We start from the raw sequence: 24151 nt of genomic DNA, 5'->3' as shown, positions 1-24151 counted from the left end.
AAATTTCTTGAAATTTTTTTTCAATAACGATGGTTACCAGTCCAATTTCGTAGATGAAACATTTCAATGCCTTAGAGATAGGTTCAATTCATCTATAAGAATGATTCTGGATCAATTCCATTGAGAGTTTGTCAAATTTTATCGCGTTATTAATCGTGATGGTTACCAGTCCAAATTCGTAGATCAAAAATTTCAATGACATAGGGATAGGTTCAATTCATCTATAGGAATGATTCTGGATGAATTTCATTGCGAGATTTTCAAAGTTGATCGCGCTTTTTATTCGCGATGGTTACCAGTCCAAATTCAATGAACAAACATTTCTGTCACTTTGAAGTGATTTTCTATTCATCCATTGGGACTGGGAGGGTAAATTTTCATTTTTGAATGTCAACGGGCATATCACGTAGAACGCACCTGGTCTCGTCAGCTCCCAGAAGTTAAGTTACGTCGAGTCCCGTTAGTACTTGGAAGGGTGACCGCTTGGGAATACGGGATGTCGTTGGCGATGGATAGTTTGTTTTCAATAACAAATTTCTTGACATTTTTTTTCAATCACGATGGTTACCAGTCCAATTTCGTAGATGAAACATTTCAATGCCTTAGAGATAGGTTCAATTCATCTATAAGAATGATTCTGGATCAATTCCATTGAGAGTTTGTCAAATTTTATCGCGTTATTAATCGTGATGGTTACCAGTCCAAATTCGTAGATCAAAAATTTCAATGACATAGGGATAGGTTCAATTCATCTATAGGAATGATTCTGGATGAATTTCATTGCGAGATTTTCAAAGTTGATCGCGCTTTTTATTCGCGATGGTTACCAGTCCAAATTCAATGAACAAACATTTCTGTCACTTTGAAGTGATTTTCTATTCATCCATTGGGACTGGGAGGGTAAATTTTCATTTTTGAATGTCAACGGGCATATCACGTAGAACGCACCTGGTCTCGTCAGCTCCCAGAAGTTAAGTTACGTCGAGTCCCGTTAGTACTTGGAAGGGTGACCGCTTGGGAATACGGGATGTCGTTGGCGATGGATAGTTTGTTTTCAATAACAAATTTCTTGACATTTTTTTTCAATCACGATGGTTACCAGTCCAATTTCGTAGATGAAACATTTCAATGCCTTAGAGATAGGTTCAATTCATCTATAAGAATGATTCTGGATCAATTCCATTGAGAGTTTGTCAAATTTTATCGCGTTATTAATCGTGATGGTTACCAGTCCAAATTCGTAGATCAAAAATTTCAATGACATAGGGATAGGTTCAATTCATCTATAGGAATGATTCTGGATGAATTTCATTGCGAGATTTTCAAAGTTGATCGCGCTTTTTATTCGCGATAGTTACCAGTCCAAATTCAATGAACAAACATTTCTGTCACTTTGAAGTGATTTTCTATTCATCCATTGGGACTGGGAGGGTAAATTTTCATTTTTGAATGTCAACGGGCATATCACGTAGAACGCACCTGGTCTCGTCAGCTCCCAGAAGTTAAGTTACGTCGAGTCCCGTTAGTACTTGGAAGGGTGACCGCTTGGGAATACGGGATGTCGTTGGCGATGGATAGTTTGTTTTCAATAACAAATTTCTTGACATTTTTTTTCAATCACGATGGTTACCAGTCCAATTTCGTAGATGAAACATTTCAATGCCTTAGAGATAGGTTCAATTCATCTATAAGAATGATTCTGGATCAATTCCATTGAGAGTTTGTCAAATTTTATCGCGTTATTAATCGTGATGGTTACCAGTCCAAATTCGTAGATCAAAAATTTCAATGACATAGGGATAGGTTCAATTCATCTATAGGAATGATTCTGGATGAATTTCATTGCGAGTTTTTCAAAGTTGATCGCGCTTTTTATTCGCGATGGTTACCAGTCCAAATTCAATGAACAAACATTTCTGTCACTTTGAAGTGATTTTCTATTCATCCATTGGGAATGGGAGGGTAAATTTTCATTTTTGAATGTCAACGGCCATATCACGTAGAACGCACCTGGTCTCGTCAGCTCCCAGAAGTTAAGTTACGTCGAGTCCCGTTAGTACTTGGAAGGGTGACCGCTTGGGAATACGGGATGTCGTTGGCGATGAATAGTTTGATTTCAATAACAAATTTCTTGAAATTTTTTTTCAATAACGATGGTTACCAGTCCAATTTCGTAGATGAAACATTTCAATGCCTTAGAGATAGGTTCAATTCATCTATAAGAATGATTCTGGATCAATTCCATTGAGAGTTTGTCAAATTTTATCGCGTTTTTTAATCGTGATGGTTACCAGTCCAAATTCGTAGATCAAAAATTTCAATGACATAGGGATAGGTTCAATTCATCTATAGGAATGATTCTGGATGAATTTCATTGCGAGTTTTTCAAAGTTGATCGCGCTTTTTATTCGCGATGGTTACCAGTCCAAATTCAATGAACAAACATTTCTGTCACTTTGAAGTGATTTTCTATTCATCCATTGGGAATGGGAGGGTAAATTTTCATTTTTGAATGTCAACGGCCATATCACGTAGAACGCACCTGGTCTCGTCAGCTCCCAGAAGTTAAGTTACGTCGAGTCCCGTTAGTACTTGGAAGGGTGACCGCTTGGGAATACGGGATGTCGTTGGCGATGGATAGTTTGTTTTCAATAACAAATTTCTTGACATTTTTTTTCAATCACGATGGTTACCAGTCCAATTTCGTAGATGAAACATTTCAATGCCTTAGAGATAGGTTCAATTCATCTATAAGAATGATTCTGGATCAATTCCATTGAGAGTTTGTCAAATTTTATCGCGTTATTAATCGTGATGGTTACCAGTCCAATTCGTAGATCAAAAATTTCAATGACATAGGGATAGGTTCAATTCATCTATAGGAATGATTCTGGATGAATTTCATTGCGAGTTTTTCAAAGTTGATCGCGCTTTTTATTCGCGATGGTTACCAGTCCAAATTCAATGAACAAACATTTCTGTCACTTTGAAGTGATTTTCTATTCATCCATTGGGAATGGGAGGGTAAATTTTCATGTTTGAATGTCAACGGCCATATCACGTAGAACGCACCTGGTCTCGTCAGCTCCCAGAAGTTAAGTTACGTCGAGTCCCGTTAGTACTTGGAAGGGTGACCGCTTGGGAATACGGGATGTCGTTGGCGATGGATAGTTTGTTTTCAATAACAAATTTCTTGACATTTTTTTTCAATCACGATGGTTACCAGTCCAATTTCGTAGATGAAACATTTCAATGCCTTAGAGATAGGTTCAATTCATCTATAAGAATGATTCTGGATCAATTCCATTGAGAGTTTGTCAAATTTTATCGCGTTATTAATCGTGATGGTTACCAGTCCAAATTCGTAGATCAAAAATTTCAATGACATAGGGATAGGTTCAATTCATCTATAGGAATGATTCTGGATGAATTTCATTGCGAGTTTTTCAAAGTTGATCGCGCTTTTTATTCGCGATGGTTACCAGTCCAAATTCAATGAACAAACATTTCTGTCACTTTGAAGTGATTTTCTATTCATCCATTGGGAATGGGAGGGTAAATTTTCATTTTTGAATGTCAACGGCCATATCACGTAGAACGCACCTGGTCTCGTCAGCTCCCAGAAGTTAAGTTACGTCGAGTCCCGTTAGTACTTGGAAGGGTGACCGCTTGGGAATACGGGATGTCGTTGGCGATGAATAGTTTGATTTCAATAACAAATTTCTTGAAATTTTTTTTCAATAACGATGGTTACCAGTCCAATTTCGTAGATGAAACATTTCAATGCCTTAGAGATAGGTTCAATTCATCTATAAGAATGATTCTGGATCAATTCCGTTGAGAGTTTGTCAAATTTTATCGCGTTATTAATCGTGATGGTTACCAGTCCAAATTCGTAGATCAAAAATTTCAATGACATAGGGATAGGTTCAATTCATCTATAGGAATGATTCTGGATGAATTTCATTGCGAGTTTTTCAAAGTTGATCGCGCTTTTTATTCGCGATGGTTACCAGTCCAAATTCAATGAACAAACATTTCTGTCACTTTGAAGTGATTTTCTATTCATCCATTGGGAATGGGAGGGTAAATTTTCATTTTTGAATGTCAACGGCCATATCACGTAGAACGCACCTGGTCTCGTCAGCTCCCAGAAGTTAAGTTACGTCGAGTCCCGTTAGTACTTGGAAGGGTGACCGCTTGGGAATACGGGATGTCGTTGGCGATGAATAGTTTGATTTCAATAACAAATTTCTTGACATTTTTTTTCAATCACGATGGTTACCAGTCCAATTTCGTAGATGAAACATTTCAATGCCTTAGAGATAGGTTCAATTCATCTATAAGAATGATTCTGGATCAATTCCATTGAGAGTTTGTCAAATTTTATCGCGTTTTTTAATCGTGATGGTTACCAGTCCAAATTCGTAGATCAAAAATTTCAATGACATAGGGATAGGTTCAATTCATCTATAGGAATGATTCTGGATGAATTTCATTGCGAGTTTTTCAAAGTTGATCGCGCTTTTTATTCGCGATGGTTACCAGTCCAAATTCAATGAACAAACATTTCTGTCACTTTGAAGTGATTTTCAATTCATCCATTGGGACTGGGAGGGTAAATTTTCATTTTTGAATGTCAACGGCCATATCACGTAGAACGCACCTGGTCTCGTCAGCTCCCAGAAGTTAAGTTACGTCGAGTTCCGTTAGTACTTGGAAGGGTGACCGCTTGGGAATACGGGATGTCGTTGGCGATGGATAGTTTGTTTTCAATAACAAATTTCTTTACATTTTTTTCAATCACGATGGTTACCAGTCCAATTTCGTAGATGAAACATTTCAATGCCTTAGAGATAGGTTCAATTCATCTATAAGAATGATTCTGGATCAATTCCATTGAGAGTTTGTCAAATTTTATCGCGTTATTAATCGTGATGGTTACCAGTCCAAATTCGTAGATCAAAAATTTCAATGACATAGGGATAGGTTCAATTCATCTATAGGAATGATTCTGGATGAATTTCATTGCGAGTTTTTCAAAGTTGATCGCGCTTTTTATTCGCGATGGTTACCAGTCCAAATTCAATGAACAAACATTTCTGTCACTTTGAAGTGATTTTCTATTCATCCATTGGGACTGGGAGGGTAAATTTTCATTTTTGAATGTCAACGGGCATATCACGTAGAACGCACCTGGTCTCGTCAGCTCCCAGAAGTTAAGTTACGTCGAGTCCCGTTAGTACTTGGAAGGGTGACCGCTTGGGAATACGGGATGTCGTTGGCGATGGATAGTTTGTTTTCAATAACAAATTTCTTGACATTTTTTTTCAATCACGATGGTTACCAGTCCAATTTCGTAGATGAAACATTTCAATGCCTTAGAGATAGGTTCAATTCATCTATAAGAATGATTCTGGATCAATTCCATTGAGAGTTTGTCAAATTTTATCGCGTTATTAATCGTGATGGTTACCAGTCCAAATTCGTAGATCAAAAATTTCAATGACATAGGGATAGGTTCAATTCATCTATAGGAATGATTCTGGATGAATTTCATTGCGAGATTTTCAAAGTTGATCGCGCTTTTTATTCGCGATGGTTACCAGTCCAAATTCAATGAACAAACATTTCTGTCACTTTGAAGTGATTTTCTATTCATCCATTGGGACTGGGAGGGTAAATTTTCATTTTTGAATGTCAACGGCCATATCACGTAGAACGCACCTGGTCTCGTCAGCTCCCAGAAGTTAAGTTACGTCGAGTCCCGTTAGTACTTGGAAGGGTGACCGCTTGGGAATACGGGATGTCGTTGGCGATGGATAGTTTGTTTTCAATAACAAATTTCTTGACATTTTTTTTCAATCACGATGGTTACCAGTCCAATTTCGTAGATGAAACATTTCAATGCCTTAGAGATAGGTTCAATTCATCTATAAGAATGATTCTGGATCAATTCCATTGAGAGTTTGTCAAATTTTATCGCGTTATTAATCGTGATGGTTACAAGTCCAAATTCGTAGATCAAAAATTTCAATGACATAGGGATAGGTTCAATTCATCTATAGGAATGATTCTGGATGAATTTCATTGCGAGTTTTTCAAAGTTGATCGCGCTTTTTATTCGCGATGGTTACCAGTCCAAATTCAATGAACAAACATTTCTGTCACTTTGAAGTGATTTTCTATTCATCCATTGGGAATTGGAGGGTAAATTTTCATTTTTGAATGTCAACGGCCATATCACGTAGAACGCACCTGGTCTCGTCAGCTCCCAGAAGTTAAGTTACGTCGAGTCCCGTTAGTACTTGGAAGGGTGACCGCTTGGGAATACGGGATGTCGTTGGCGATGGATAGTTTGTTTTCAATAACAAATTTCTTTACATTTTTTTCAATCACGATGGTTACCAGTCCAATTTCGTAGATGAAACATTTCAATGCCTTAGAGATAGGTTCAATTCATCTATAAGAATGATTCTGGATCAATTCCATTGAGAGTTTGTCAAATTTTATCGCGTTATTAATCGTGATGGTTACCAGTCCAAATTCGTAGATCAAAAATTTCAATGACATAGGGATAGGTTCAATTCATCTATAGGAATGATTCTGGATGAATTTCATTGCGAGTTTTTCAAAGTTGATCGCGCTTTTTATTCGCGATGGTTACCAGTCCAAATTCAATGAACAAACATTTCTGTCACTTTGAAGTGATTTTCTATTCATCCATTGGGACTGGGAGGGTAAATTTTCATTTTTGAATGTCAACGGGCATATCACGTAGAACGCACCTGGTCTCGTCAGCTCCCAGAAGTTAAGTTACGTCGAGTCCCGTTAGTACTTGGAAGGGTGACCGCTTGGGAATACGGGATGTCGTTGGCGATGGATAGTTTGTTTTCAATAACAAATTTCTTGACATTTTTTTTCAATCACGATGGTTACCAGTCCAATTTCGTAGATGAAACATTTCAATGCCTTAGAGATAGGTTCAATTCATCTATAAGAATGATTCTGGATCAATTCCATTGAGAGTTTGTCAAATTTTATCGCGTTATTAATCGTGATGGTTACCAGTCCAAATTCGTAGATCAAAAATTTCAATGACATAGGGATAGGTTCAATTCATCTATAGGAATGATTCTGGATGAATTTCATTGCGAGATTTTCAAAGTTGATCGCGCTTTTTATTCGCGATGGTTACCAGTCCAAATTCAATGAACAAACATTTCTGTCACTTTGAAGTGATTTTCTATTCATCCATTGGGACTGGGAGGGTAAATTTTCATTTTTGAATGTCAACGGCCATATCACGTAGAACGCACCTGGTCTCGTCAGCTCCCAGAAGTTAAGTTACGTCGAGTCCCGTTAGTACTTGGAAGGGTGACCGCTTGGGAATACGGGATGTCGTTGGCGATGGATAGTTTGTTTTCAATAACAAATTTCTTGACATTTTTTTTCAATCACGATGGTTACCAGTCCAATTTCGTAGATGAAACATTTCAATGCCTTAGAGATAGGTTCAATTCATCTATAAGAATGATTCTGGATCAATTCCATTGAGAGTTTGTCAAATTTTATCGCGTTATTAATCGTGATGGTTACAAGTCCAAATTCGTAGATCAAAAATTTCAATGACATAGGGATAGGTTCAATTCATCTATAGGAATGATTCTGGATGAATTTCATTGCGAGTTTTTCAAAGTTGATCGCGCTTTTTATTCGCGATGGTTACCAGTCCAAATTCAATGAACAAACATTTCTGTCACTTTGAAGTGATTTTCTATTCATCCATTGGGAATTGGAGGGTAAATTTTCATTTTTGAATGTCAACGGCCATATCACGTAGAACGCACCTGGTCTCGTCAGCTCCCAGAAGTTAAGTTACGTCGAGTCCCGTTAGTACTTGGAAGGGTGACCGCTTGGGAATACGGGATGTCGTTGGCGATGAATAGTTTGATTTCAATAAAAAATTTCTTGAAATTTTTTTTCAATAACGATGGTTACCAGTCCAATTTCGTAGATGAAACATTTCAATGCCTTAGAGATAGGTTCAATTCATCTATAAGAATGATTCTGGATCAATTCCATTGAGAGTTTGTCAAATTTTATCGCGTTTTTTAATCGTGATGGTTACCAGTCCAAATTCGTAGATCAAAAATTTCAATGACATAGGGATAGGTTCAATTCATCTATAGGAATGATTCTGGATGAATTTCATTGCGAGTTTTTCAAAGTTGATCGCGCTTTTTATTCGCGATGGTTACCAGTCCAAATTCAATGAACAAACATTTCTGTCACTTTGAAGTGATTTTCTATTCATCCATTGGGAATGGGAGGGTAAATTTTCATTTTTGAATGTCAACGGCCATATCACGTAGAACGCACCTGGTCTCGTCAGCTCCCAGAAGTTAAGTTACGTCGAGTCCCGTTAGTACTTGGAAGGGTGACCGCTTGGGAATACGGGATGTCGTTGGCGATGAATAGTTTGATTTCAATAAAAAATTTCTTGAAATTTTTTTTCAATAACGATGGTTACCAGTCCAATTTCGTAGATGAAACATTTCAATGCCTTAGAGATAGGTTCAATTCATCTATAAGAATGATTCTGGATCAATTCCATTGAGAGTTTGTCAAATTTTATCGCGTTATTAATCGTGATGGTTACCAGTCCAAATTCGTAGATCAAAAATTTCAATGACATAGGGATAGGTTCAATTCATCTATAGGAATGATTCTGGATGAATTTCATTGCGAGTTTTTCAAAGTTGATCGCGCTTTTTATTCGCGATGGTTACCAGTCCAAATTCAATGAACAAACATTTCTGTCACTTTGAAGTGATTTTCTATTCATCCATTGGGACTGGGAGGGTAAATTTTCATTTTTGAATGTCAACGGGCATATCACGTAGAACGCACCTGGTCTCGTCAGCTCCCAGAAGTTAAGTTACGTCGAGTCCCGTTAGTACTTGGAAGGGTGACCGCTTGGGAATACGGGATGTCGTTGGCGATGGATAGTTTGTTTTCAATAACAAATTTCTTGACATTTTTTTTCAATCACGATGGTTACCAGTCCAATTTCGTAGATGAAACATTTCAATGCCTTAGAGATAGGTTCAATTCATCTATAAGAATGATTCTGGATCAATTCCATTGAGAGTTTGTCAAATTTTATCGCGTTATTAATCGTGATGGTTACCAGTCCAAATTCGTAGATCAAAAATTTCAATGACATAGGGATAGGTTCAATTCATCTATAGGAATGATTCTGGATGAATTTCATTGCGAGATTTTCAAAGTTGATCGCGCTTTTTATTCGCGATGGTTACCAGTCCAAATTCAATGAACAAACATTTCTGTCACTTTGAAGTGATTTTCTATTCATCCATTGGGACTGGGAGGGTAAATTTTCATTTTTGAATGTCAACGGCCATATCACGTAGAACGCACCTGGTCTCGTCAGCTCCCAGAAGTTAAGTTACGTCGAGTCCCGTTAGTACTTGGAAGGGTGACCGCTTGGGAATACGGGATGTCGTTGGCGATGGATAGTTTGTTTTCAATAACAAATTTCTTGACATTTTTTTTCAATCACGATGGTTACCAGTCCAATTTCGTAGATGAAACATTTCAATGCCTTAGAGATAGGTTCAATTCATCTATAAGAATGATTCTGGATCAATTCCATTGAGAGTTTGTCAAATTTTATCGCGTTATTAATCGTGATGGTTACAAGTCCAAATTCGTAGATCAAAAATTTCAATGACATAGGGATAGGTTCAATTCATCTATAGGAATGATTCTGGATGAATTTCATTGCGAGTTTTTCAAAGTTGATCGCGCTTTTTATTCGCGATGGTTACCAGTCCAAATTCAATGAACAAACATTTCTGTCACTTTGAAGTGATTTTCTATTCATCCATTGGGAATTGGAGGGTAAATTTTCATTTTTGAATGTCAACGGCCATATCACGTAGAACGCACCTGGTCTCGTCAGCTCCCAGAAGTTAAGTTACGTCGAGTCCCGTTAGTACTTGGAAGGGTGACCGCTTGGGAATACGGGATGTCGTTGGCGATGAATAGTTTGATTTCAATAAAAAATTTCTTGAAATTTTTTTTCAATAACGATGGTTACCAGTCCAATTTCGTAGATGAAACATTTCAATGCCTTAGAGATAGGTTCAATTCATCTATAAGAATGATTCTGGATCAATTCCATTGAGAGTTTGTCAAATTTTATCGCGTTTTTTAATCGTGATGGTTACCAGTCCAAATTCGTAGATCAAAAATTTCAATGACATAGGGATAGGTTCAATTCATCTATAGGAATGATTCTGGATGAATTTCATTGCGAGTTTTTCAAAGTTGATCGCGCTTTTTATTCGCGATGGTTACCAGTCCAAATTCAATGAACAAACATTTCTGTCACTTTGAAGTGATTTTCTATTCATCCATTGGGAATGGGAGGGTAAATTTTCATTTTTGAATGTCAACGGCCATATCACGTAGAACGCACCTGGTCTCGTCAGCTCCCAGAAGTTAAGTTACGTCGAGTCCCGTTAGTACTTGGAAGGGTGACCGCTTGGGAATACGGGATGTCGTTGGCGATGAATAGTTTGATTTCAATAAAAAATTTCTTGAAATTTTTTTTCAATAACGATGGTTACCAGTCCAATTTCGTAGATGAAACATTTCAATGCCTTAGAGATAGGTTCAATTCATCTATAAGAATGATTCTGGATCAATTCCATTGAGAGTTTGTCAAATTTTATCGCGTTATTAATCGTGATGGTTACCAGTCCAAATTCGTAGATCAAAAATTTCAATGACATAGGGATAGGTTCAATTCATCTATAGGAATGATTCTGGATGAATTTCATTGCGAGTTTTTCAAAGTTGATCGCGCTTTTTATTCGCGATGGTTACCAGTCCAAATTCAATGAACAAACATTTCTGTCACTTTGAAGTGATTTTCTATTCATCCATTGGGAATGGGAGGGTAAATTTTCATTTTTGAATGTCAACGGCCATATCACGTAGAACGCACCTGGTCTCGTCAGCTCCCAGAAGTTAAGTTACGTCGAGTCCCGTTAGTACTTGGAAGGGTGACCGCTTGGGAATACGGGATGTCGTTGGCGATGAATAGTTTGATTTCAATAAAAAATTTCTTGAAATTTTTTTTCAATAACGATGGTTACCAGTCCAATTTCGTAGATGAAACATTTCAATGCCTTAGAGATAGGTTCAATTCATCTATAAGAATGATTCTGGATCAATTCCATTGAGAGTTTGTCAAATTTTATCGCGTTTTTTAATCGTGATGGTTACCAGTCCAAATTCGTAGATCAAAAATTTCAATGACATAGGGATAGGTTCAATTCATCTATAGGAATGATTCTGGATGAATTTCATTGCGAGTTTTTCAAAGTTGATCGCGCTTTTTATTCGCGATGGTTACCAGTCCAAATTCAATGAACAAACATTTCTGTCACTTTGAAGTGATTTTCTATTCATCCATTGGGAATGGGAGGGTAAATTTTCATTTTTGAATGTCAACGGCCATATCACGTAGAACGCACCTGGTCTCGTCAGCTCCCAGAAGTTAAGTTACGTCGAGTCCCGTTAGTACTTGGAAGGGTGACCGCTTGGGAATACGGGATGTCGTTGGCGATGAATAGTTTGATTTCAATAAAAAATTTCTTGAAATTTTTTTTCAATAACGATGGTTACCAGTCCAATTTCGTAGATGAAACATTTCAATGCCTTAGAGATAGGTTCAATTCATCTATAAGAATGATTCTGGATCAATTCCATTGAGATTTTGTCAAATTTTATCGCGTTATTAATCGTGATGGTTACCAGTCCAAATTCGTAGATAAAAAATTTCAATGACATAGGGATAGGTTCAATTCATCTATAGGAATGATTCTGGATGAATTTCATTGCGAGTTTTTCAAAGTTGATCGCGCTTTTTATTCGCGATGGTTACCAGTCCAAATTCAATGAACAAACATTTCTGTCACTTTGAAGTGATTTTCTATTCATCCATTGGGAATGGGAGGGTAAATTTTCATTTTTGAATGTCAACGGCCATATCACGTAGAACGCACCTGGTCTCGTCAGCTCCCAGAAGTTAAGTTACGTCGAGTCCCGTTAGTACTTGGAAGGGTGACCGCTTGGGAATACGGGATGTCGTTGGCGATGGATAGTTTGTTTTCAATAACAAATTTCTTGACATTTTTTTTCAATCACGATGGTTACCAGTCCAATTTCGTAGATGAAACATTTCAATGCCTTAGAGATAGGTTCAATTCATCTATAAGAATGATTCTGGATCAATTCCATTGAGAGTTTGTCAAATTTTATCGCGTTATTAATCGTGATGGTTACCAGTCCAAATTCGTAGATCAAAAATTTCAATGACATAGGGATAGGTTCAATTCATCTATAGGAATGATTCTGGATGAATTTCATTGCGAGTTTTTCAAAGTTGATCGCGCTTTTTATTCGCGATGGTTACCAGTCCAAATTCAATGAACAAACATTTCTGTCACTTTGAAGTGATTTTCTATTCATCCATTGGGACTGGGAGGGTAAATTTTCATTTTTGAATGTCAACGGCCATATCACGTAGAACGCACCTGGTCTCGTCAGCTCCCAGAAGTTAAGTTACGTCGAGTCCCGTTAGTACTTGGAAGGGTAACCGCTTGGGAATACGGGATGTCGTTGGCGATGAATAGTTTGATTTCAATAAAAAAATTCTTGAAATTTTTTTTCAATAACGATGGTTACCAGTCCAATTTCGTAGATGAAACATTTCAATGCCTTAGAGATAGGTTCAATTCATCTATAAGAATGATTCTGGATCAATTCCATTGAGAGTTTGTCAAATTTTATCGCGTTTTTTAATCGTGATGGTTACCAGTCCAAATTCGTAGATCAAAAATTTCAATGACATAGGGATAGGTTCAATTCATCTATAGGAATGATTCTGGATGAATTTCATTGCGAGTTTTTCAAAGTTGATCGCGCTTTTTATTCGCGATGGTTACCAGTCCAAATTCAATGAACAAACATTTCTGTCACTTTGAAGTGATTTTCTATTCATCCATTGGGACTGGGAGGGTAAATTTTCATTTTTGAATGTCAACGGCCATATCACGTAGAACGCACCTGGTCTCGTCAGCTCCCAGAAGTTAAGTTACGTCGAGTTCCGTTAGTACTTGGAAGGGTGACCGCTTGGGAATACGGGATGTCGTTGGCGATGGATAGTTTGTTTTCAATAACAAATTTCTTTACATTTTTTTCAATCACGATGGTTACCAGTCCAATTTCGTAGATGAAACATTTCAATGCCTTAGAGATAGGTTCAATTCATCTATAAGAATGATTCTGGATCAATTCCATTGAGAGTTTGTCAAATTTTATCGCGTTATTAATCGTGATGGTTACCAGTCCAAATTCGTAGATCAAAAATTTCAATGACATAGGGATAGGTTCAATTCATCTATAGGAATGATTCTGGATGAATTTCATTGCGAGTTTTTCAAAGTTGATCGCGCTTTTTATTCGCGATGGTTACCAGTCCAAATTCAATGAACAAACATTTCTGTCACTTTGAAGTGATTTTCTATTCATCCATTGGGAATGGGAGGGTAAATTTTCATTTTTGAATGTCAACGGCCATATCACGTAGAACGCACCTGGTCTCGTCAGCTCCCAGAAGTTAAGTTACGTCGAGTCCAGTTAGTACTTGGAAGGGTGACCGCTTGGGAATACGGGATGTCGTTGGCGATGAATAGTTTGATTTCAATAAAAAATTTCTTGAAATTTTTTTTCAATAACGATGGTTACCAGTCCAATTTCGTAGATGAAACATTTCAATGCCTTAGAGATAGGTTCAATTCATCTATAAGAATGATTCTGGATCAATTCCATTGAGAGTTTGTCAAATTTTATCGCGTTTTTTAATCGTGATGGTTACCAGTCCAAATTCGTAGATCAAAAATTTCAATGACATAGGGATAGGTTCAATTCATCTATAGGAATGATTCTGGATGAATTTCATTGCGAGTTTTTCAAAGTTGATCGCGCTTTTTATTCGCGATGGTTACCAGTCCAAATTCAATGAACAAACATTTCTGTCACTTTGAAGTGATTTTCTATTCATCCATTGGGAATGGGAGGGTAAATTTTCATTTTTGAATGTCAACGGCCATATCACGTAGAACGCACCTGGTCTCGTCAGCTCCCAGAAGTTAAGTTACGTCGAGTCCCGTTAGTACTTGGAAGGGTGACCGCTTGGGAATACGGGATGTCGTTGGCGATGAATAGTTTGATTTCAATAAAAAATTTCTTGAAATTTTTTTTCAATAACGATGGTTACCAGTCCAATTTCGTAGATGAAACATTTCAATGCCTTAGAGATAGGTTCAATTCATCTATAAGAATGATTCTGGATTAATTCCATTGAGAGTTTGTCAAATTTTATCGCGTTTTTTAATCGTGATGGTTACCAGTCCAAATTCGTAGATCAAAAATTTCAATGACATAGGGATAGGTTCAATTCATCTATAGGAATGATTCTGGATGAATTTCATTGCGAGTTTTTCAAAGTTGATCGCGCTTTTTATTCGCGATGGTTACCAGTCCAAATTCAATGAACAAACATTTCTGTCACTTTGAAGTGATTTTCTATTCATCCATTGGGACTGGGAGGGTAAATTTTCATTTTTGAATGTCAACGGCCATATCACGTAGAACGCACCTGGTCTCGTCAGCTCCCAGAAGTTAAGTTACGTCGAGTCCCGTTAGTACTTGGAAGGGTAACCGCTTGGGAATACGGGATGTCGTTGGCGATGAATAGTTTGATTTCAATAAAAAATTTCTTGAAATTTTTTTTCAATAACGATGGTTACCAGTCCAATTTCGTAGATGAAACATTTCAATGCCTTAGAGATAGGTTCAATTCATCTATAAGAATGATTCTGGATCAATTCCATTGAGAGTTTGTCAAATTTTATCGCGTTTTTTAATCGTGATGGTTACCAGTCCAAATTCGTAGATCAAAAATTTCAATGACATAGGGATAGGTTCAATTCATCTATAGGAATGATTCTGGATGAATTTCATTGCGAGTTTTTCAAAGTTGATCGCGCTTTTTATTCGCGATGGTTACCAGTCCAAATTCAATGAACAAACATTTCTGTCACTTTGAAGTGATTTTCTATTCATCCATTGGGACTGGGAGGGTAAATTTTCATTTTTGAATGTCAACGGCCATATCACGTAGAACGCACCTGGTCTCGTCAGCTCCCAGAAGTTAAGTTACGTCGAGTCCCGTTAGTACTTGGAAGGGTAACCGCTTGGGAATACGGGATGTCGTTGGCGATGAATAGTTTGATTTCAATAAAAAATTTCTTGAAATTTTTTTTCAATAACGATGGTTACCAGTCCAATTTCGTAGATGAAACATTTCAATGCCTTAGAGATAGGTTCAATTCATCTATAAGAATGATTCTGGATCAATTCCATTGAGAGTTTGTCAAATTTTATCGCGTTTTTTAATCGTGATGGTTACCAGTCCAAATTCGTAGATCAAAAATTTCAATGACATAGGGATAGGTTCAATTCATCTATAGGAATGATTCTGGATGAATTTCATTGCGAGTTTTTCAAAGTTGATCGCGCTTTTTATTCGCGATGGTTACCAGTCCAAATTCAATGAACAAACATTTCTGTCACTTTGAAGTGATTTTCTATTCATCCATTGGGAATGGGAGGGTAAATTTTCATTTTTGAATGTCAACGGCCATATCACGTAGAACGCACCTGGTCTCGTCAGCTCCCAGAAGTTAAGTTACGTCGAGTCCCGTTAGTACTTGGAAGGGTGACCGCTTGGGAATACGGGATGTCGTTGGCGATGAATAGTTTGATTTCAATAAAAAATTTCTTGAAATTTTTTTTCAATAACGATGGTTACCAGTCCAATTTCGTAGATGAAACATTTCAATGCCTTAGAGATAGGTTCAATTCATCTATAAGAATGATTCTGGATTAATTCCATTGAGAGTTTGTCAAATTTTATCGCGTTTTTTAATCGTGATGGTTACCAGTCCAAATTCGTAGATCAAAAATTTCAATGACATAGGGATAGGTTCAATTCATCTATAGGAATGATTCTGGATGAATTTCATTGCGAGTTTTTCAAAGTTGATCGCGCTTTTTATTCGCGATGGTTACCAGTCCAAATTCAATGAACAAACATTTCTGTCACTTTGAAGTGATTTTCTATTCATCCATTGGGACTGGGAGGGTAAATTTTCATTTTTGAATGTCAACGGCCATATCACGTAGAACGCACCTGGTCTCGTCAGCTCCCAGAAGTTAAGTTACGTCGAGTCCCGTTAGTACTTGGAAGGGTAACCGCTTGGGAATACGGGATGTCGTTGGCGATGAATAGTTTGATTTCAATAAAAAATTTCTTGAAATTTTTTTTCAATAACGATGGTTACCAGTCCAATTTCGTAGATGAAACATTTCAATGCCTTAGAGATAGGTTCAATTCATCTATAAGAATGATTCTGGATCAATTCCATTGAGAGTTTGTCAAATTTTATCGCGTTTTTTAATCGTGATGGTTACCAGTCCAAATTCGTAGATCAAAAATTTCAATGACATAGGGATAGGTTCAATTCATCTATAGGAATGATTCTGGATGAATTTCATTGCGAGTTTTTCAAAGTTGATCGCGCTTTTTATTCGCGATGGTTACCAGTCCAAATTCAATGAACAAACATTTCTGTCACTTTGAAGTGATTTTCTATTCATCCATTGGGACTGGGAGGGTAAATTTTCATTTTTGAATGTCAACGGCCATATCACGTAGAACGCACCTGGTCTCGTCAGCTCCCAGAAGTTAAGTTACGTCGAGTCCCGTTAGTACTTGGAAGGGTAACCGCTTGGGAATACGGGATGTCGTTGGCGATGAATAGTTTGATTTCAATAAAAAATTTCTTGAAATTTTTTTTCAATAACGATGGTTACCAGTCCAATTTCGTAGATGAAACATTTCAATGCCTTAGAGATAGGTTCAATTCATCTATAAGAATGATTCTGGATCAATTCCATTGAGAGTTTGTCAAATTTTATCGCGTTTTTTAATCGTGATGGTTACCAGTCCAAATTCGTAGATCAAAAATTTCAATGACATAGGGATAGGTTCAATTCATCTATAGGAATGATTCTGGATGAATTTCATTGCGAGTTTTTCAAAGTTGATCGCGCTTTTTATTCGCGATGGTTACCAGTCCAAATTCAATGAACAAACATTTCTGTCACTTTGAAGTGATTTTCTATTCATCCATTGGGACTGGGAGGGTAAATTTTCATTTTTGAATGTCAACGGCCATATCACGTAGAACGCACCTGGTCTCGTCAGCTCCCAGAAGTTAAGTTACGTCGAGTCCCGTTAGTACTTGGAAGGGTAACCGCTTGGGAATACGGGATGTCGTTGGCGATGAATAGTTTGATTTCAATAAAAAATTTCTTGAAATTTTTTTTCAATAACGATGGTTACCAGTCCAATTTCGTAGATGAAACATTTCAATGCCTTAGAGATAGGTTCAATTCATCTATAAGAATGATTCTGGATCAATTCCATTGAGAGTTTGTCAAATTTTATCGCGTTTTTTAATCGTGATGGTTACCAGTCCAAATTCGTAGATCAAAAATTTCAATGACATAGGGATAGGTTCAATTCATCTATAGGAATGATTCTGGATGAATTTCATTGCGAGTTTTTCAAAGTTGATCGCGCTTTTTATTCGCGATGGTTACCAGTCCAAATTCAATGAACAAACATTTCTGTCACTTTGAAGTGATTTTCTATTCATCCATTGGGACTGGGAGGGTAAATTTTCATTTTTGAATGTCAACGGCCATATCACGTAGAACGCACCTGGTCTCGTCAGCTCCCAGAAGTTAAGTTACGTCGAGTCCCGTTAGTACTTGGAAGGGTAACCGCTTGGGAATACGGGATGTCGTTGGCGATGAATAGTTTGATTTCAATAAAAAATTTCTTGAAATTTTTTTTCAATAACGATGGTTACCAGTCCAATTTCGTAGATGAAACATTTCAATGCCTTAGAGATAGGTTCAATTCATCTATAAGAATGATTCTGGATCAATTCCATTGAGAGTTTGTCAAATTTTATCGCGTTTTTTAATCGTGATGGTTACCAGTCCAAATTCGTAGATCAAAAATTTCAATGACATAGGGATAGGTTCAATTCATCTATAGGAATGATTCTGGATGAATTTCATTGCGAGTTTTTCAAAGTTGATCGCGCTTTTTATTCGCGATGGTTACCAGTCCAAATTCAATGAACAAACATTTCTGTCACTTTGAAGTGATTTTCTATTCATCCATTGGGACTGGGAGGGTAAATTTTCATTTTTGAATGTCAACGGCCATATCACGTAGAACGCACCTGGTCTCGTCAGCTCCCAGAAGTTAAGTTACGTCGAGTTCCGTTAGTACTTGGAAGGGTGACCGCTTGGGAATACGGGATGTCGTTGGCGATGAATAGTTTGATTTCAATAAAAAATTTCTTGAAATTTTTTTTCAATAACGATGGTTACCAGTCCAATTTCGTAGATGAAACATTTCAATGCCTTAGAGATAGGTTCAATTCATCTATAAGAATGATTCTGGATCAATTCCATTGAGAGTTTGTCAAATTTTATCGCGTTTTTTAATCGTGATGGTTACCAGTCCAAATTCGTAGATCAAAAATTTCAATGACATAGGGATAGGTTCAATTCATCTATAGGAATGATTCTGGATGAATTTCATTGCGAGTTTTTCAAAGTTGATCGCGCTTTTTATTCGCGATGGTTACCAGTCCAAATTCAATGAACAAACATTTCTGTCACTTTGAAGTGATTTTCTATTCATCCATTGGGACTGGGAGGGGGCAGTGGCCTAGAGTGGCACGGAATCTCCAATCTAATCAAACTTAACGCCATTCGATAGAGCTCGTTAAGCCGATTCGAATGGTATATGGGAAAGTTTGTGCAAATGAACGCATCCCTGAGTAAATCGACTTTAAAGTTTTTGGTTTACCGGGCTTCCGTAGCGTCCTTGGCCGCCCCTTTGCGCACCCCTGAGCCCACCCCTCGTCCCTTGAGGGATCACCCCTATTTAATTTCGCAGTACCTGAGAGCCTTTTTTTCGAAAAATTTTTGCCCGTCACTGGACTCGAACTCGGAACATGCTTGCTCAACATTTACTACCAACCGAGTACTATAACCACTACACCATTGAAGTAGTGAAAAGACGGAATTTAAATACATAAAAAAACTAAGTTTTTTTTTGCACCTTCTCTTGTTTTTTTTTGTTGACGTGCCCGCAATACCAATAACAACCGTCAGGGTAAGCCGATGACTGATGGAGTCGCATAGGGTGGCCACAATTATGGAAAGACGGACTTCAAATACATAAAAACACTAAGATTTTTTTGGCACCTTCTCTTGTTTTTTCTTGTTGACGTGTCCGCAATACCAATAACTCCCGAGAGCCTTTTTTTCGAAAAATTTTTGCCCGCCACCGGATTCGAACTCGGAACATGCTTGCTCAACCTGTACTACCAACCGATTACTATAACCACTACACCATACATGATACAAACAATTTCGAATATGTTGTAATTAAACCATCAGTATCGAAAATAAGACTATGAAGAGACAATACAGCTCACAAATTTGGCAACTCACGTTTAGACAGTTGTCTTATATGGCAACAATGACGGTAACAAAAGAATTGGCACCCTTTGGCTCTTTTGAGCCTTATAAAAGACATGATTTGCATAAATGGCTCTTATTACACCATTATGGACGACCTGACAGCTACATTTTCGTGGTCGCAATACGCGTCCAAGAAATTAACGCACGGGAGAGATCTTTTATCGAGTTGGACAGTTTTCAAAGTGTGCGAGTTAGTTACGAATATTAGTTTACGAGGTAATATGGCTCTACGTTTCGCCATGAATTATCCTTATGTGTGTCTGTTATTATGTCTGTCCTTATGGGCACGTCAAAAAAACAAACAAGAGAATGTGCAAAAAAACCTTCGTTTTTCTATGTATTTAAATTCCATCTTTCCACAACTTCAATGGTGTAGTGGTTATAGTACTCGGTTGGTAGTAAATGTTGAGCAAGCATGTTCCGAGTTCGAGTCCAGCGACGGGCAAAACTTTTTCGAAAAAAGGCTCTCAGGTACCGCGAAATAAAATAGGGGTGATCCCTCAAGGGACGAGGGGTGGGCTCAGGGGGTGCGCAAAGGGGCGGCCAAGGACGCTACGGAAGCCCGGTAAACCAAAAACTTTAAAGTCGATTTACTCAGGGATGCGTTCATTTGCACAAACTTTCCCATATACCATTCGAATCGGCTTAACGAGCTCTATCGAATGGCGTTAAGTTTGATTAGATTGGAGATTCCGTGCCACTCTAGGCCACTGCCTGGGAGGGTAAATTTTCATTTTTGAATGTCAACGGCCATATCACGTAGAACGCACCTGGTCTCGTCAGCTCCCAGAAGTTAAGTTACGTCGAGTTCCGTTAGTACTTGGAAGGGTGACCGCTTGGGAATACGGGATGTCGTTGGCGATGGATAGTTTGTTTTCAATAACAAATTTCTTGACATTTTTTTCAATCACGATGGTTACCAGTCCAATTTCGTAGATGAAACATTTCAATGCCTTAGAGATAGGTTCAATTCATCTATAAGAATGATTCTGGATCAATTCCATTGAGAGTTTGTCAAATTTTATCGCGTTATTAATCGTGATGGTTACCAGTCCAAATTCGTAGATCAAAAATTTCAATGACATAGGGATAGGTTCAATTCATCTATAGGAATGATTCTGGATGAATTTCATTGCGAGTTTTTCAAAGTTGATCGCGCTTTTTATTCGCGATGGTTACCAGTCCAAATTCAATGAACAAACATTTCTGTCACTTTGAAGTGATTTTCTATTCATCCATTGGGACTGGGAGGGTAAATTTTCATTTTTGAATGTCAACGGCCATATCACGTAGAACGCACCTGGTCTCGTCAGCTCCCAGAAGTTAAGTTACGTCGAGTTCCGTTAGTACTTGGAAGGGTGACCGCTTGGGAATACGGGATGTCGTTGGCGATGGATAGTTTGTTTTCAATAACAAATTTCTTTACATTTTTTTCAATCACGATGGTTACCAGTCCAATTTCGTAGATGAAACATTTCAATGCCTTAGAGATAGGTTCAATTCATCTATAAGAATGATTCTGGATCAATTCCATTGAGAGTTTGTCAAATTTTATCGCGTTTTTTAATCGTGATGGTTACCAGTCCAAATTCGTAGATCAAAAATTTCAATGACATAGGGATAGGTTCAATTCATCTATAGGAATGATTCTGGATGAATTTCATTGCGAGTTTTTCAAAGTTGATCGCGCTTTTTATTCGCGATGGTTACCAGTCCAAATTCAATGAACAAACATTTCTGTCACTTTGAAGTGATTTTCTATTCATCCATTGGGACTGGGAGGGTAAATTTTCATTTTTGAATGTCAACGGCCATATCACGTAGAACGCACCTGGTCTCGTCAGCTCCCAGAAGTTAAGTTACGTCGAGTTCCGTTAGTACTTGGAAGGGTGACCGCTTGGGAATACGGGATGTCGTTGGCGATGGATAGTTTGTTTTCAATAACAAATTTCTTGACATTTTTTTCAATCACGATGGTTACCAGTCCAATTTCGTAGATGAAACATTTCAATGCCTTAGAGATAGGTTCAATTCATCTATAAGAATGATTCTGGATCAATTCCATTGAGAGTTTGTCAAATTTTATCGCGTTATTAATCGTGATGGTTACCAGTCCAAATTCGTAGATCAAAAATTTCAATGACATAGGGATAGGTTCAATTCATCTATAGGAATGATTCTGGATGAATTTCATTGCGAGTTTTTCAAAGTTGATCGCGCTTTTTATTCGCGATGGTTACCAGTCCAAATTCAATGAACAAACATTTCTGTCACTTTGAAGTGATTTTCTATTCATCCATTGGGACTGGGAGGGTAAATTTTCATTTTTGAATGTCAACGGCCATATCACGTAGAACGCACCTGGTCTCGTCAGCTCCCAGAAGTTAAGTTACGTCGAGTCCCGTTAGTACTTGGAAGGGTAACCGCTTGGGAATACGGGATGTCGTTGGCGATGAATAGTTTGATTTCAATAAAAAATTTCTTGAAATTTTTTTTCAATAACGATGGTTACCAGTCCAATTTCGTAGATGAAACATTTCAATGCCTTAGAGATAGGTTCAATTCATCTATAAGAATGATTCTGGATCAATTCCATTGAGAGTTTGTCAAATTTTATCGCGTTTTTTAATCGTGATGGTTACCAGTCCAAATTCGTAGATCAAAAATTTCAATGACATAGGGATAGGTTCAATTCATCTATAGGAATGATTCTGGATGAATTTCATTGCGAGTTTTTCAAAGTTGATCGCGCTTTTTATTCGCGATGGTTACCAGTCCAAATTCAATGAACAAACATTTCTGTCACTTTGAAGTGATTTTCTATTCATCCATTGGGACTGGGAGGGTAAATTTTCATTTTTGAATGTCAACGGCCATATCACGTAGAACGCACCTGGTCTCGTCAGCTCCCAGAAGTTAAGTTACGTCGAGTTCCGTTAGTACTTGGAAGGGTGACCGCTTGGGAATACGGGATGTCGTTGGCGATGGATAGTTTGTTTTCAATAACAAATTTCTTTACATTTTTTTCAATCACGATGGTTACCAGTCCAATTTCGTAGATGAAACATTTCAATGCCTTAGAGATAGGTTCAATTCATCTATAAGAATGATTCTGGATCAATTCCATTGAGAGTTTGTCAAATTTTATCGCGTTATTAATCGTGATGGTTACCAGTCCAAATTCGTAGATCAAAAATTTCAATGACATAGGGATAGGTTCAATTCATCTATAGGAATGATTCTGGATGAATTTCATTGCGAGTTTTTCAAAGTTGATCGCGCTTTTTATTCGCGATGGTTACCAGTCCAAATTCAATGAACAAACATTTCTGTCACTTTGAAGTGATTTTCTATTCATCCATTGGGAATGGGAGGGTAAATTTTCATTTTTGAATGTCAACGGCCATATCACGTAGAACGCACCTGGTCTCGTCAGCTCCCAGAAGTTAAGTTACGTCGAGTCCCGTTAGTACTTGGAAGGGTGACCGCTTGGGAATACGGGATGTCGTTGGCGATGAATAGTTTGATTTCAATAAAAAATTTCTTGAAATTTTTTTTCAATAACGATGGTTACCAGTCCAATTTCGTAGATGAAACATTTCAATGCCTTAGAGATAGGTTCAATTCATCTATAAGAATGATTCTGGATTAATTCCATTGAGAGTTTGTCAAATTTTATCGCGTTTTTTAATCGTGATGGTTACCAGTCCAAATTCGTAGATCAAAAATTTCAATGACATAGGGATAGGTTCAATTCATCTATAGGAATGATTCTGGATGAATTTCATTGCGAGTTTTTCAAAGTTGATCGCGCTTTTTATTCGCGATGGTTACCAGTCCAAATTCAATGAACAAACATTTCTGTCACTTTGAAGTGATTTTCTATTCATCCATTGGGACTGGGAGGGTAAATTTTCATTTTTGAATGTCAACGGCCATATCACGTAGAACGCACCTGGTCTCGTCAGCTCCCAGAAGTTAAGTTACGTCGAGTTCCGTTAGTACTTGGAAGGGTGACCGCTTGGGAATACGGGATGTCGTTGGCGATGGATAGTTTGTTTTCAATAACAAATTTCTTTACATTTTTTTCAATCACGATGGTTACCAGTCCAATTTCGTAGATGAAACATTTCAATGCCTTAGAGATAGGTTCAATTCATCTATAAGAATGATTCTGGATCAATTCCATTGAGAGTTTGTCAAATTTTATCGCGTTATTAATCGTGATGGTTACCAGTCCAAATTCGTAGATCAAAAATTTCAATGACATAGGGATAGGTTCAATTCATCTATAGGAATGATTCTGGATGAATTTCATTGCGAGTTTTTCAAAGTTGATCGCGCTTTTTATTCG

The 24151-nt window shown here is 37.5% G+C and overlaps 42 pseudogenes; all 42 read left to right on the top strand.

Annotated features, from left to right (window-relative positions):
• Nucleotides 1-389: 389 nt before the first annotated feature.
• Nucleotides 390-508, top strand: LOC124335102 (annotated as a pseudogene).
• A 412-nt stretch (nt 509-920) lies between these two features.
• LOC124335101 lies at nt 921-1039 on the top strand (annotated as a pseudogene).
• A 412-nt stretch (nt 1040-1451) lies between these two features.
• LOC124335100 lies at nt 1452-1570 on the top strand (annotated as a pseudogene).
• A 412-nt stretch (nt 1571-1982) lies between these two features.
• LOC124333016 lies at nt 1983-2101 on the top strand (annotated as a pseudogene).
• A 413-nt stretch (nt 2102-2514) lies between these two features.
• LOC124333015 lies at nt 2515-2633 on the top strand (annotated as a pseudogene).
• A 411-nt stretch (nt 2634-3044) lies between these two features.
• LOC124333014 lies at nt 3045-3163 on the top strand (annotated as a pseudogene).
• Nucleotides 3164-3575: 412 nt separating this feature from the next.
• LOC124333013 lies at nt 3576-3694 on the top strand (annotated as a pseudogene).
• A 412-nt stretch (nt 3695-4106) lies between these two features.
• LOC124333012 lies at nt 4107-4225 on the top strand (annotated as a pseudogene).
• A 413-nt stretch (nt 4226-4638) lies between these two features.
• On the top strand, nt 4639-4757 carry LOC124333977 (annotated as a pseudogene).
• A 411-nt stretch (nt 4758-5168) lies between these two features.
• LOC124335099 lies at nt 5169-5287 on the top strand (annotated as a pseudogene).
• Nucleotides 5288-5699: 412 nt separating this feature from the next.
• LOC124333011 lies at nt 5700-5818 on the top strand (annotated as a pseudogene).
• A 412-nt stretch (nt 5819-6230) lies between these two features.
• On the top strand, nt 6231-6349 carry LOC124333010 (annotated as a pseudogene).
• A 411-nt stretch (nt 6350-6760) lies between these two features.
• LOC124335097 lies at nt 6761-6879 on the top strand (annotated as a pseudogene).
• Nucleotides 6880-7291: 412 nt separating this feature from the next.
• Nucleotides 7292-7410, top strand: LOC124333009 (annotated as a pseudogene).
• Nucleotides 7411-7822: 412 nt separating this feature from the next.
• On the top strand, nt 7823-7941 carry LOC124333008 (annotated as a pseudogene).
• A 413-nt stretch (nt 7942-8354) lies between these two features.
• Nucleotides 8355-8473, top strand: LOC124333006 (annotated as a pseudogene).
• A 412-nt stretch (nt 8474-8885) lies between these two features.
• On the top strand, nt 8886-9004 carry LOC124335096 (annotated as a pseudogene).
• A 412-nt stretch (nt 9005-9416) lies between these two features.
• LOC124333005 lies at nt 9417-9535 on the top strand (annotated as a pseudogene).
• Nucleotides 9536-9947: 412 nt separating this feature from the next.
• LOC124333004 lies at nt 9948-10066 on the top strand (annotated as a pseudogene).
• Nucleotides 10067-10479: 413 nt separating this feature from the next.
• LOC124333002 lies at nt 10480-10598 on the top strand (annotated as a pseudogene).
• A 412-nt stretch (nt 10599-11010) lies between these two features.
• Nucleotides 11011-11129, top strand: LOC124333001 (annotated as a pseudogene).
• Nucleotides 11130-11542: 413 nt separating this feature from the next.
• Nucleotides 11543-11661, top strand: LOC124333000 (annotated as a pseudogene).
• Nucleotides 11662-12073: 412 nt separating this feature from the next.
• On the top strand, nt 12074-12192 carry LOC124332999 (annotated as a pseudogene).
• A 412-nt stretch (nt 12193-12604) lies between these two features.
• On the top strand, nt 12605-12723 carry LOC124333760 (annotated as a pseudogene).
• A 413-nt stretch (nt 12724-13136) lies between these two features.
• On the top strand, nt 13137-13255 carry LOC124333975 (annotated as a pseudogene).
• Nucleotides 13256-13666: 411 nt separating this feature from the next.
• LOC124334917 lies at nt 13667-13785 on the top strand (annotated as a pseudogene).
• Nucleotides 13786-14198: 413 nt separating this feature from the next.
• On the top strand, nt 14199-14317 carry LOC124332998 (annotated as a pseudogene).
• Nucleotides 14318-14730: 413 nt separating this feature from the next.
• On the top strand, nt 14731-14849 carry LOC124333759 (annotated as a pseudogene).
• A 413-nt stretch (nt 14850-15262) lies between these two features.
• On the top strand, nt 15263-15381 carry LOC124333758 (annotated as a pseudogene).
• A 413-nt stretch (nt 15382-15794) lies between these two features.
• Nucleotides 15795-15913, top strand: LOC124332997 (annotated as a pseudogene).
• A 413-nt stretch (nt 15914-16326) lies between these two features.
• On the top strand, nt 16327-16445 carry LOC124333757 (annotated as a pseudogene).
• Nucleotides 16446-16858: 413 nt separating this feature from the next.
• LOC124333756 lies at nt 16859-16977 on the top strand (annotated as a pseudogene).
• Nucleotides 16978-17390: 413 nt separating this feature from the next.
• On the top strand, nt 17391-17509 carry LOC124333755 (annotated as a pseudogene).
• Nucleotides 17510-17922: 413 nt separating this feature from the next.
• Nucleotides 17923-18041, top strand: LOC124333754 (annotated as a pseudogene).
• A 413-nt stretch (nt 18042-18454) lies between these two features.
• LOC124333974 lies at nt 18455-18573 on the top strand (annotated as a pseudogene).
• Nucleotides 18574-20539: 1966 nt separating this feature from the next.
• Nucleotides 20540-20658, top strand: LOC124333973 (annotated as a pseudogene).
• A 411-nt stretch (nt 20659-21069) lies between these two features.
• LOC124333972 lies at nt 21070-21188 on the top strand (annotated as a pseudogene).
• Nucleotides 21189-21600: 412 nt separating this feature from the next.
• LOC124333971 lies at nt 21601-21719 on the top strand (annotated as a pseudogene).
• Nucleotides 21720-22130: 411 nt separating this feature from the next.
• On the top strand, nt 22131-22249 carry LOC124333753 (annotated as a pseudogene).
• A 413-nt stretch (nt 22250-22662) lies between these two features.
• Nucleotides 22663-22781, top strand: LOC124333969 (annotated as a pseudogene).
• Nucleotides 22782-23192: 411 nt separating this feature from the next.
• LOC124332996 lies at nt 23193-23311 on the top strand (annotated as a pseudogene).
• A 413-nt stretch (nt 23312-23724) lies between these two features.
• On the top strand, nt 23725-23843 carry LOC124333968 (annotated as a pseudogene).
• The last annotated feature ends 308 nt before the right edge of the window (nt 23844-24151 follow it).

Source organism: Daphnia pulicaria, chromosome 3 (assembly GCF_021234035.1).
Source record: "Daphnia pulicaria isolate SC F1-1A chromosome 3, SC_F0-13Bv2, whole genome shotgun sequence".
Taxonomy (NCBI): domain Eukaryota; kingdom Metazoa; phylum Arthropoda; class Branchiopoda; order Diplostraca; family Daphniidae; genus Daphnia; species Daphnia pulicaria.
This window is presented reverse-complemented; position numbering and strand designations above follow the sequence as displayed.